The sequence below is a fragment of the Acinonyx jubatus genome, chromosome E2 (genome assembly GCF_027475565.1).
Source record: "Acinonyx jubatus isolate Ajub_Pintada_27869175 chromosome E2, VMU_Ajub_asm_v1.0, whole genome shotgun sequence".
NCBI lineage: Eukaryota > Metazoa > Chordata > Mammalia > Carnivora > Felidae > Acinonyx > Acinonyx jubatus.
Window position 1 is genome coordinate 34,643,328 of NC_069396.1, and position 8,993 is coordinate 34,652,320.

Here is an 8,993-nt window from a genome sequence, read left to right on the forward strand (position 1 = left end):
AAGCACCTCTGCATCGAGGTGACTTCACTTGATTACAGCAGCAAACAAATGAGATCATGTGTGCAAACTCCTGTGAAGATCTTTGGGATCCTCAAAAGTGTGAAACACCCTTCCAGTTCATGATGAATTCCAAGCTTGCAGGTAGATACAAGCTCTTTTTCCTTCAACCCTAAGCCTTCCTTCGGAGTCACTCATGGAACTAAATGCATGAAGCCAGTGGGTCATGGTTCTTGTCCAAAATAAACATTACTCACCCAAGTTTAATAACTTGTTGATGTACTCAATGTACTTCAAGGGCCACCAGGAATAGCTATGGGACATTGGGTGGATCAGCTGACAATCTTGACTTGGGCTGTCCACCTCCCTCTCTCCATCTGTCAGCTCCACATCCCTCGGTTTCAACCCAGTTCTGAGTGGCAATGTGACTGCCTGAAGCACCATGTCTACAATCCTAAAACCTTAGCATCCCCTGTCATTTTAATAAATGTCATTTATATATGGCTTCTCACTGCCTGGGTTAGGTCATGCACACCTGAACCAACCCACAAAAGGAATGGAAAGATTTCATTAGATCTCATAGACCAGTCATATCCCCAGCCCTAGAGCCCAGGGGGGAGAGAGTGGGTATCTGTCCCACTAAATCACAGGGGCCAAGCAGAGTGGGGGAAGTGTCCATTGACAAAAATGCAGTATAGATGCAGGACGGACAACAGAAAGAGATGTCCAAAATAGAGCCTTCCAACTTTGATTCCATAGCCTCAAAGTGAGACAAAATTTAGCTAATAAAAAGACCAGGGCAGACTGTCCTCAGGAGCTGTCATGAGCTATGTATAAAATCACAAAATGGTACAAATAGAAAAAACCTTGGAGACCTTCTTATCCCACCTGCTCGTTTTACTGGTGAGGAAGCTGAGTCCCAGGGAGGCCACCCAGGAGCTTCAGCAACAGAACTGGGTCAGACTTCTGCCTGGTCTCCTGACTCCCAGGCTGCAAGAACAATGCTGGCAGAGCCCAAGGGCAGGGAACATGTGCTCTGCCCTCCAACCTCCCTGACAGCAATTTTTTTAATTCTCTTAGAGGGGCAACTGGGTGGCTCCATCAGTTGAGTATCCAACTCTTGATTTGGGCTCAGGTCATGATCTCATGGTTTGTGGGTTCAAGCTCCACATCAGGCTCTGCACTGAGTGTAAAGCCTGCTTGGGATTCTCTTTCTCCCTCTCTCTGCTCCTCCCTCACTTACACTGTCTCTCTCTCTCAAAATAAATAAATAAACTTAAAAAATTCTCTTAGAAACTATGAGATAATCAGTATTCTGGTTGTGATATTGTACTATAGTTTTGCAAAATGTTTATTACATTGGGAGAAACTAGATGAAGGGTGCACAGGGGAAATCTACAATTATCTCAATAAAATTTTCAGTTAAAAAACTGTGAGACGATTTTCAAAATGGCACAAAATTGTAAATCCAGCCAAGACAGCTCTTGCTACATCTGGCCCATCAAACCATCCTCTGAACCAAATAGAAAAATATAAAACAATAATAGAAAAAAGTATTAAACATATACCTCTGTGTGTATGTGCACATGTGTGTGCCATAATCTCACTCAAAACCAAAGCAAACATCTCCCTAGACAAGATCAGAAGTGGAACAGAAACCCTCAGCCAAAGGGGATGAGGTAAAGGCTTTGTTGGAGCCATGGGCATATTGTACTCTGGGACTAGGGTTGCGCAGAGGTGGCTGAGAAGTCAATCCCTACATGGTAACAGGGACCAAATGCTTCATGTGAGGGCAGAGTAAAGAGGGCTGGGGCAGGCTTCTCCCATCCATGATGGGTCATAATTCAACACCCACAGTGCAAGTATGGATAACAAAATCCTAACAGGGTAGCTGGAGAAGCAGAGACAACCCATAGGCACTGGTTGAAAATGGCATCCGCAATATCTCTGCAAGATAAGAGGTCAAAGTGACCAATATAAGAGTTGGTTCTGAACTACCCAGCCTGGAGGGATGAACACAGGGGAGGGGAAACACACATACATACATGCGCGCGCACACACACACACACACACACACACTTTACTGTCTTTCCCGCTCCCTCTTCCTCTTGTTTTGACCCTTGTTTCTGTTCTTCACTGAGTCGACAAAATTTAGTCCCTCCAAGACAGCTAGCATTGCTGCCTTCAGAGGTTAAAGACAATGTAAGGTTGTTTTGTCACTGCCTTGGACACCTCTATGCCTTTTCCTCTGAGAAATCCATTTTAAAAAGGTGTGTTAAAAGGTCCTCAGAATTTTCAAACTGCTATTTTTCTCTAGGAATTAATTGGCATAGCCCTCCTGCCCCCATGTGCTCAAAGGCCCTGGAATATTTATTAGGAGGGAAAGGCACAAGGAACCATCTTCCAAAGCTTCTTGGATTCAGTGCCTCCTTAAGCGTTTCACCTCTGAAAATGTGCTTCATTTGGATGGTGTGGCCCAAATTCATTTGGCCATAAAGCACCCCTCTAAAGAACCAAACCAGTTCATCCTCATCCCTAATAATAATAATAATAAGCATAAGAAGCGAGAGGTCAATAATTTTCCCTGAAGTCACACAGCCAATCAGAATCAAAGTTTGGGGTTGACCGAAAATCCTCTGGCCAGCCTGTTTTCCCCTTCACCTCAAGACCTTCTTGATATTGAATATAGAATATCAAAGAGAAAGCTGCAACCCATTTTCCTTAAATTCTGGCTAAAGTCAAGGAAATATTAACTTTACAGTATGACATAATTAGAGCATACTGTGGTTTCACACTGTTTAGCACAACTCCAAGATTCAGATAAATGTTCAGTTAAAAAAATTTTCATGGATTGTAAATCGGGAGTGACCTGGGACATATACTCTAACTCCTTCATTTCTCAGATAGCAAAACCGAGGTAGACCAAGGAGAAAAGATTTGTTCTAGTCAGAGGCAGAGCCTTGGGCTGACAGCAATAACATCAACATTTACTGAGCACTCACCCATGGCTGGCACTGATCTAGCAGTGTGCATCCAATACCTGACCTAATTCCCACATAGCCTCATGCAGAAGATACCATTAATTTCATCCCCATCTTATAGACCAGGAATTACAGGCTGAGAAGGGTCAGTAACTGGCTCAAGGTGACACAAGTGGTGAGTGGCACTATCCAGAATTGAGGCCAGGTACGGCAGACTTTAAAGGCCACCTCAAGACCACACTCTGCCATCCTTCTCTTACTCCATAGCCATGTGGCTCCAGGACATGTCTTGCTTGAGTCAGATTTTGTTTTGTGCCCTGGCTCTATCTCTATGTACCCAGACAGAGTTTAGCAACTTACCCTCTTTGATGCTCAGTTTTTTTCATCTGTGAAATGGGCATTACAACAATACCAATCTTGCAGGACTAATATAAGCACTGAGATAACCTATATAAATCACCTAGTGCAGTTCTTGGCCATAGTAGATAATTTGTTCTCTTATTTACCCTCATGAGGTAACCAATTTTCAAAATAACCCCCAATGATTTCCTACCTCCTGATATCATATCCTTGTATATTTTCCAAAACTGTGCCAAAGTCAGTCTGTGCGACCAACAGAGTATAGCAGAAGTGATACACATCATTTCCAAAAGTAGAATATAGAAGACTATGACTTCCCTTTTGGTCTGTCTGTCATCTATTTATCTTTCATCTTTATCATCTTTAGTTTTAATCTATTGGATCAGCGATGTCATGAATGGCTATAGCGAAAGGAGTACATGGCATGGAATGAAGCTTCTGGCTAACAGCTAGGAAGGAACGGAGGCCCCCCAACAACCATTTGAGTGAGCTTGGAAGGGAATCCTCCAGCCCCAGTTCAGCATTCGGTTGACAGCAGCCCCAGCCAACAGCATGACTGCAACCTCGTGAGAGACCCTGAGCCAGAACCACCCAAATAAGTCACTCTTAGATTTCTATCAGAAGCCATGTGAAACACTAAATGGTTGTTGACTTAAACTGCTAAGTTTTAGAGCTATTTGTTACACAGAAATAACTAATATACCTTCACTTGATTTGGGTGGCGGGCGGGAGGGTCCACAGGGTTGTGCAAGAGATTTTTGGAGCCTTGGGCTGAGCCCAGAGTTATTGCAGGCCTAGCCAAGTTTCTTCAGAGACTCATAACTGCTTGATTAAGACTTGTCCAACTTAACACTCCATGTACATCTTCCCCTTGGTCTGCTTCACTGGGTCTGCATTTAGAAGCTACCTTTAATCGTCTTGAAACAGGATCCTGTTCCAAGCCATCAACCAACAAAAACAAAGGTGTTTGCTGTGGGGAGAAATAAAAGCTTTCTTCCCATTTACATGTCAGCCATGGAGAACAACATGAAAGCATTTTGCAAGTTTTCTTGAATTTAGGCTTCTGTTTTGATTTTTTTAAAAGTGCAAATCAGCATCCAACACCAAACCTTGGGGTGGCAGAGAAATTTAATTAGAATGTGGGATGTTTTACATAAATCTGTTTTTCTGTTGTTTTCTTAAGGCTGACAGGATCACCCATCTGCTTAAACTATAATTGAGTGGGGAAGTGAGAAGAGAATAAAAGATATATTCAGAAATTTTAATTCTAAACCAGAAGCTTGAGGGTAGCTGCTGATACTGACCCTGAACTTGGAGTTCTCTGTAAGCCAAAGGTGACTGTATAGTAGTCGGAATCATCAGCCCCCCAGGCTGTGATAGTCATGGGTGATATTCACAAATATTCTGGTCCTCCTCCTTTTAGGCACACAGTAAGATTGCAGCTGCCATTCTCCCTCTCCTTTAAGTTATTCAGGGGCATGTGACTTGTTCTAGCTAATAAAACACGGGCAGAGATTATGTGTTCCATCATCAAGAGGAAAGTTTAGGAGCTAGCACACAAATCCCTTCTCTCTGCTATAGAGACCATGATAGCACCTGTTGAGATGGCACCATGGTCAGCCTGGCTCTCTGACTCCGGATATAAATCACCTAGGCAGGCAGATTACAATGACCATCCCAGGCAGATTACAATGAACATATAATAAGAATAATAAGTACATTTTTGTTAAGTTACTGAGATTTGGTAGGAATAGGGGGAGGAGTATTTGTTACACAGTTTAATCCAGCCTACCTAACTAATGCATAGACTTAGAAACTAAGTTCGTGACGTGTTCAATCTCTATTCACTCAGTGAGCATTTACCAAGCCATAACTCCATGCAAACATCTTGCTAGATCCTAGAGGCAGCACCTCGGACAGTACCAGGCACCCAACACTTGTGTAATAAATATTTGTTGAATAAATAAATTATTATTATTATAAGCATAATTCTTGGTATATAGTAAGGGCCAAATAAATGAAATATGCAGTGACTTTTTACAACAACCCTAAGAGATGAATACTACCCCTACATTCATCCTTACATCTAAGACACACAGGGTTTAAAGTGATTAAGTCATTTACTGTAAATTACATAATCGATAAGTTGTACAGCTAGCCCTAAACCCAGACCATCTCTTGATCCATGGTTTGTGCTATTAGCCGTTATATTATGCCATTTCTAAACAAGTGAATGAATGAAGGAGAATAAAGAGGAAGTATTTGTCTTTAAAGGTTTTACAATATAGTGGGTATACTGATGTGCATAAACAATTCCAGTTCCAAGTAATCTGAGCCTGGTGGAATTGTAAAGGTTTTATGGAGAAAGTGACATTTGAGCTGAGTATGGAAGAAGCTCAGACAAGCTAACAGACAAGGGGGAGAGGGCATTCCAGGCTAAGAGAATGGCATTTTCAAGGGCATGATGGACAGTGCCATCACCAGGAAGCAGGCTACATTACAGGAATGAGTAAATCCCCCTTTGTCTTCCCTGAACCCTATAACCGGTCTAAGAAAGTCCTCAGTTGTGACACAGTAGCCAATAGTGAAAGAAGGAAAGTAGGCACCTGCTAGCTGCATGATTTTCAGCCACCATCCACTCTATGAATGTTTACTGAGACTCTCCACCAAGCCTGGCAATATGTGGGCCCTGAAGCTGCAGCCATGGGTAGCTGAGCATTGCAGACCTGAGTTGTAGGCTTCAGAGGCCAGTCTGCATCAGGATAATCTGCAGAAGCCAGGCAAAGCTCAAGAAGAAATCCTAGCCAAATGACTGACCTTTGGGAGGATTTTGAACAAGTGACCAAATCCCTAGGACAGAAGCACACCATCTTCTCGGTCAGCCTTTGTCCCAGGAGGCAGCCATCCATGTCAAGTACCTTAACTGGACCTCAGAGGGTCCAAGATAAGTTAGATAAAACATCTATGTTTTATCCAAAGACATCCTCACTTCTTGTCTTTCCTGGCCTCTGGCTACTTTTGTTGTGACTGCAATAGCATGGAAATTTTATAAAAATCCCAGCAGCATACTACAGGAGCTGTGGTGTTTGAGGGCTGGCTGAAAGGGCTTTGGAGGCTTACAAAGTGATCCGGTTTCCCAGAAGTTTACGTCTGTGTGACTCTGCTTCAAAGGCCACTAAATTCCCACCAGAATTAAGGAGAAAAATTCCTCAAAATCCTTTTCACTCAGGGTGTGAAAGGCAAGGATTAACTCCATCATGCACAACATATCTTACTATCTATGACTCTTTTTTGTGGGTGTTGAGTTGGCTCAAGGATATTCTGACTGCCTGCAGAGGGACAGACTCTGTGGGCTTAAAATCTGCAGTCGGCAGCTTCAAAAGATCAGAGCTTCAGACCTCCAACCGACTGGAATCACCCCTCAGAAACAGACCAACTTGCCAAAAATAAGTTAGTCAAAAGCTAACTTGCAAAATAACCAATTTTCCAAAAGACTAATAAGTAGTAATAATTCACCAAACTAGGAATTTTTTTTACCTAGGTGCCTCTGCCTCTCACTTTGCCCTGGCGTTGGTATATTTACCTTAAAGATTGTTTTCAGTTAGGGCACCTGGGTGGCCCAGTTGGTTAAGCATCCAACTTTAGCTACATTCATGATCTTGAGGTTCATGAGTTTGAGCCTGGCATCAGGCTTTCTGCTATCAGCATGGAGCCAGTTTCAGATCCTCTGTCCTCCTCTCTCTTTGCCCCTCCCTCACTTGTGCTCTCTCTCTTTCTCTCAAAAATAAAAATAAATAAAAATAAAATTGTTTTCAATCAACAAATTGGGCATTCAGTGAACTGTTTATTCAATGAATTGATTTGTTACTAATCTTTTGCACATTGACCTATAACAGCCCCTCACCTAGTGCATACCATGGCTTCCAAACAGCTCCTCCCTCCCACAGCCAGAGTTTGAGAGCACTTGTCAGAAAAGTTTCCATGACCTTAATTGTCCTGGCCATAAGGTCTTTGTGTCTGACTATGGGAGAGTTGTCACCATCCTCCACAGATATGCACCATCCCTTCCCAGTGTAAGAAGGAGGCTTCAGTGTTGAAAACTTGCCTGCTGTTTGTTTACTTAAGTTTGGGCACTTTCTCTGACCTCGCTGGAAAGTCATTATGAAAGAGCAAGCTCTTGGCGGGTGCGTACGTTACAAGTGACATGCTTTAAAAACACCTCGTGTAAATCAGATATTGCCATAAAATGGAAATTGCAGCCACAAATTGCATACTTATTACAACAGTGTCTGATATATGAGGTGACGTTGACACTATATAACAGGTAGCCTGAGAAGTAGAAAGTTACATGTGAAGCATAAAAGATAATTATTTTTCAATCCACAATAATACAATCTCTCTTATTTTTGACATTACAGAATCCTGCATCAAAGCTGGAAAGGTACTTAAGGCCATTATCCTTCATTTTACAGATAAGAAGGCTGAGGCTGGGGAAGAGCAGATCTGCCCAAGGTCACTTGGAGGAAGCCTGGCAGATCTGCTGCCTTGACACAGACCCACCAGGAGGGGGTTCCATGGCTCTGTCCACTTTCTTTCCTGAGTTTGTGAAGACAAGAAGTCTACTTGAGTCTACTCCACAGCAGGGTTGGGGGCACACTCTGGAGGAGACAAGGTAGGAGACACATGGCCCCTTCCATCAAAACACTCATATTTGGGCACTGTGGAGACACCAAGCTTGTCTTGCCTCTGCAACCTTGGACAAGTCGTTTAATCTCACTGAGTTTCAGTTTCTTAGTCTACAATATGAAGTTGATTTCATATACCTATCTCACAAAGATATCATGAAGAATTAAATGAGACATTCTAGTTAAGATGAACAAATGAGACATTTGACCTATCAAGAGTCAAATCCATGCCATTTTGTGCCAAGCTCTATAAAAGAGCCACCATTGCCAAAAGTGAATGCCATCACAGTTCAGAGTGAAACTAATGGGGCCATTGTACTCAATGTCTGTGTCTTCTAGCCATTGCCCCAGAACTTGCACAGATATGCCCCTCCCAGGCACCCATAGTGACATGATCATTCTGTCCCCCAAATTAGAGTTACTTCCAATTTTAAAAGACTTCTGATTCCAGAAGTTAGAATTCTAAGGGAATTCAGTGGTCCACACACACACCTCTGAACTATGCTACCACTAATCCCATCTCCCAGAATATAAACTGCCCAAGGTCTGGGATGTTTCGGTCCTTCATTTCACAGATATTTGTGAAGAGCCTACTTTATGCCAGACTCTGAACTAGGTGCTGCCAATGCCACAATGCACAAAAAACAAAGCAGACTAACTCCTTCTTTAATGGATTGAGACATGCAATTAAGAAGGAGAAAAGTAGAAAAAGAGTTTTTTAAGCAGAAGAGAAAATCAAGAAATGTCAGAGTGACAGATACTATGAAGGAAACACAAATGGCTAATATATTGACTGGGGATGTGGCACACAGTCAGGATGGCATTCAGCCAGGAGGCACAGACGCAGCTCTCCCAGTTGTATATGGCTAGTATCTATTTGTATTAACCAGAAATGGTGCCATCCCTGGTGGTAGAAATGTTTAATGCCACCACTGGTGTGCAGTGCATCATTAGACTGTCGAGGAGGGCA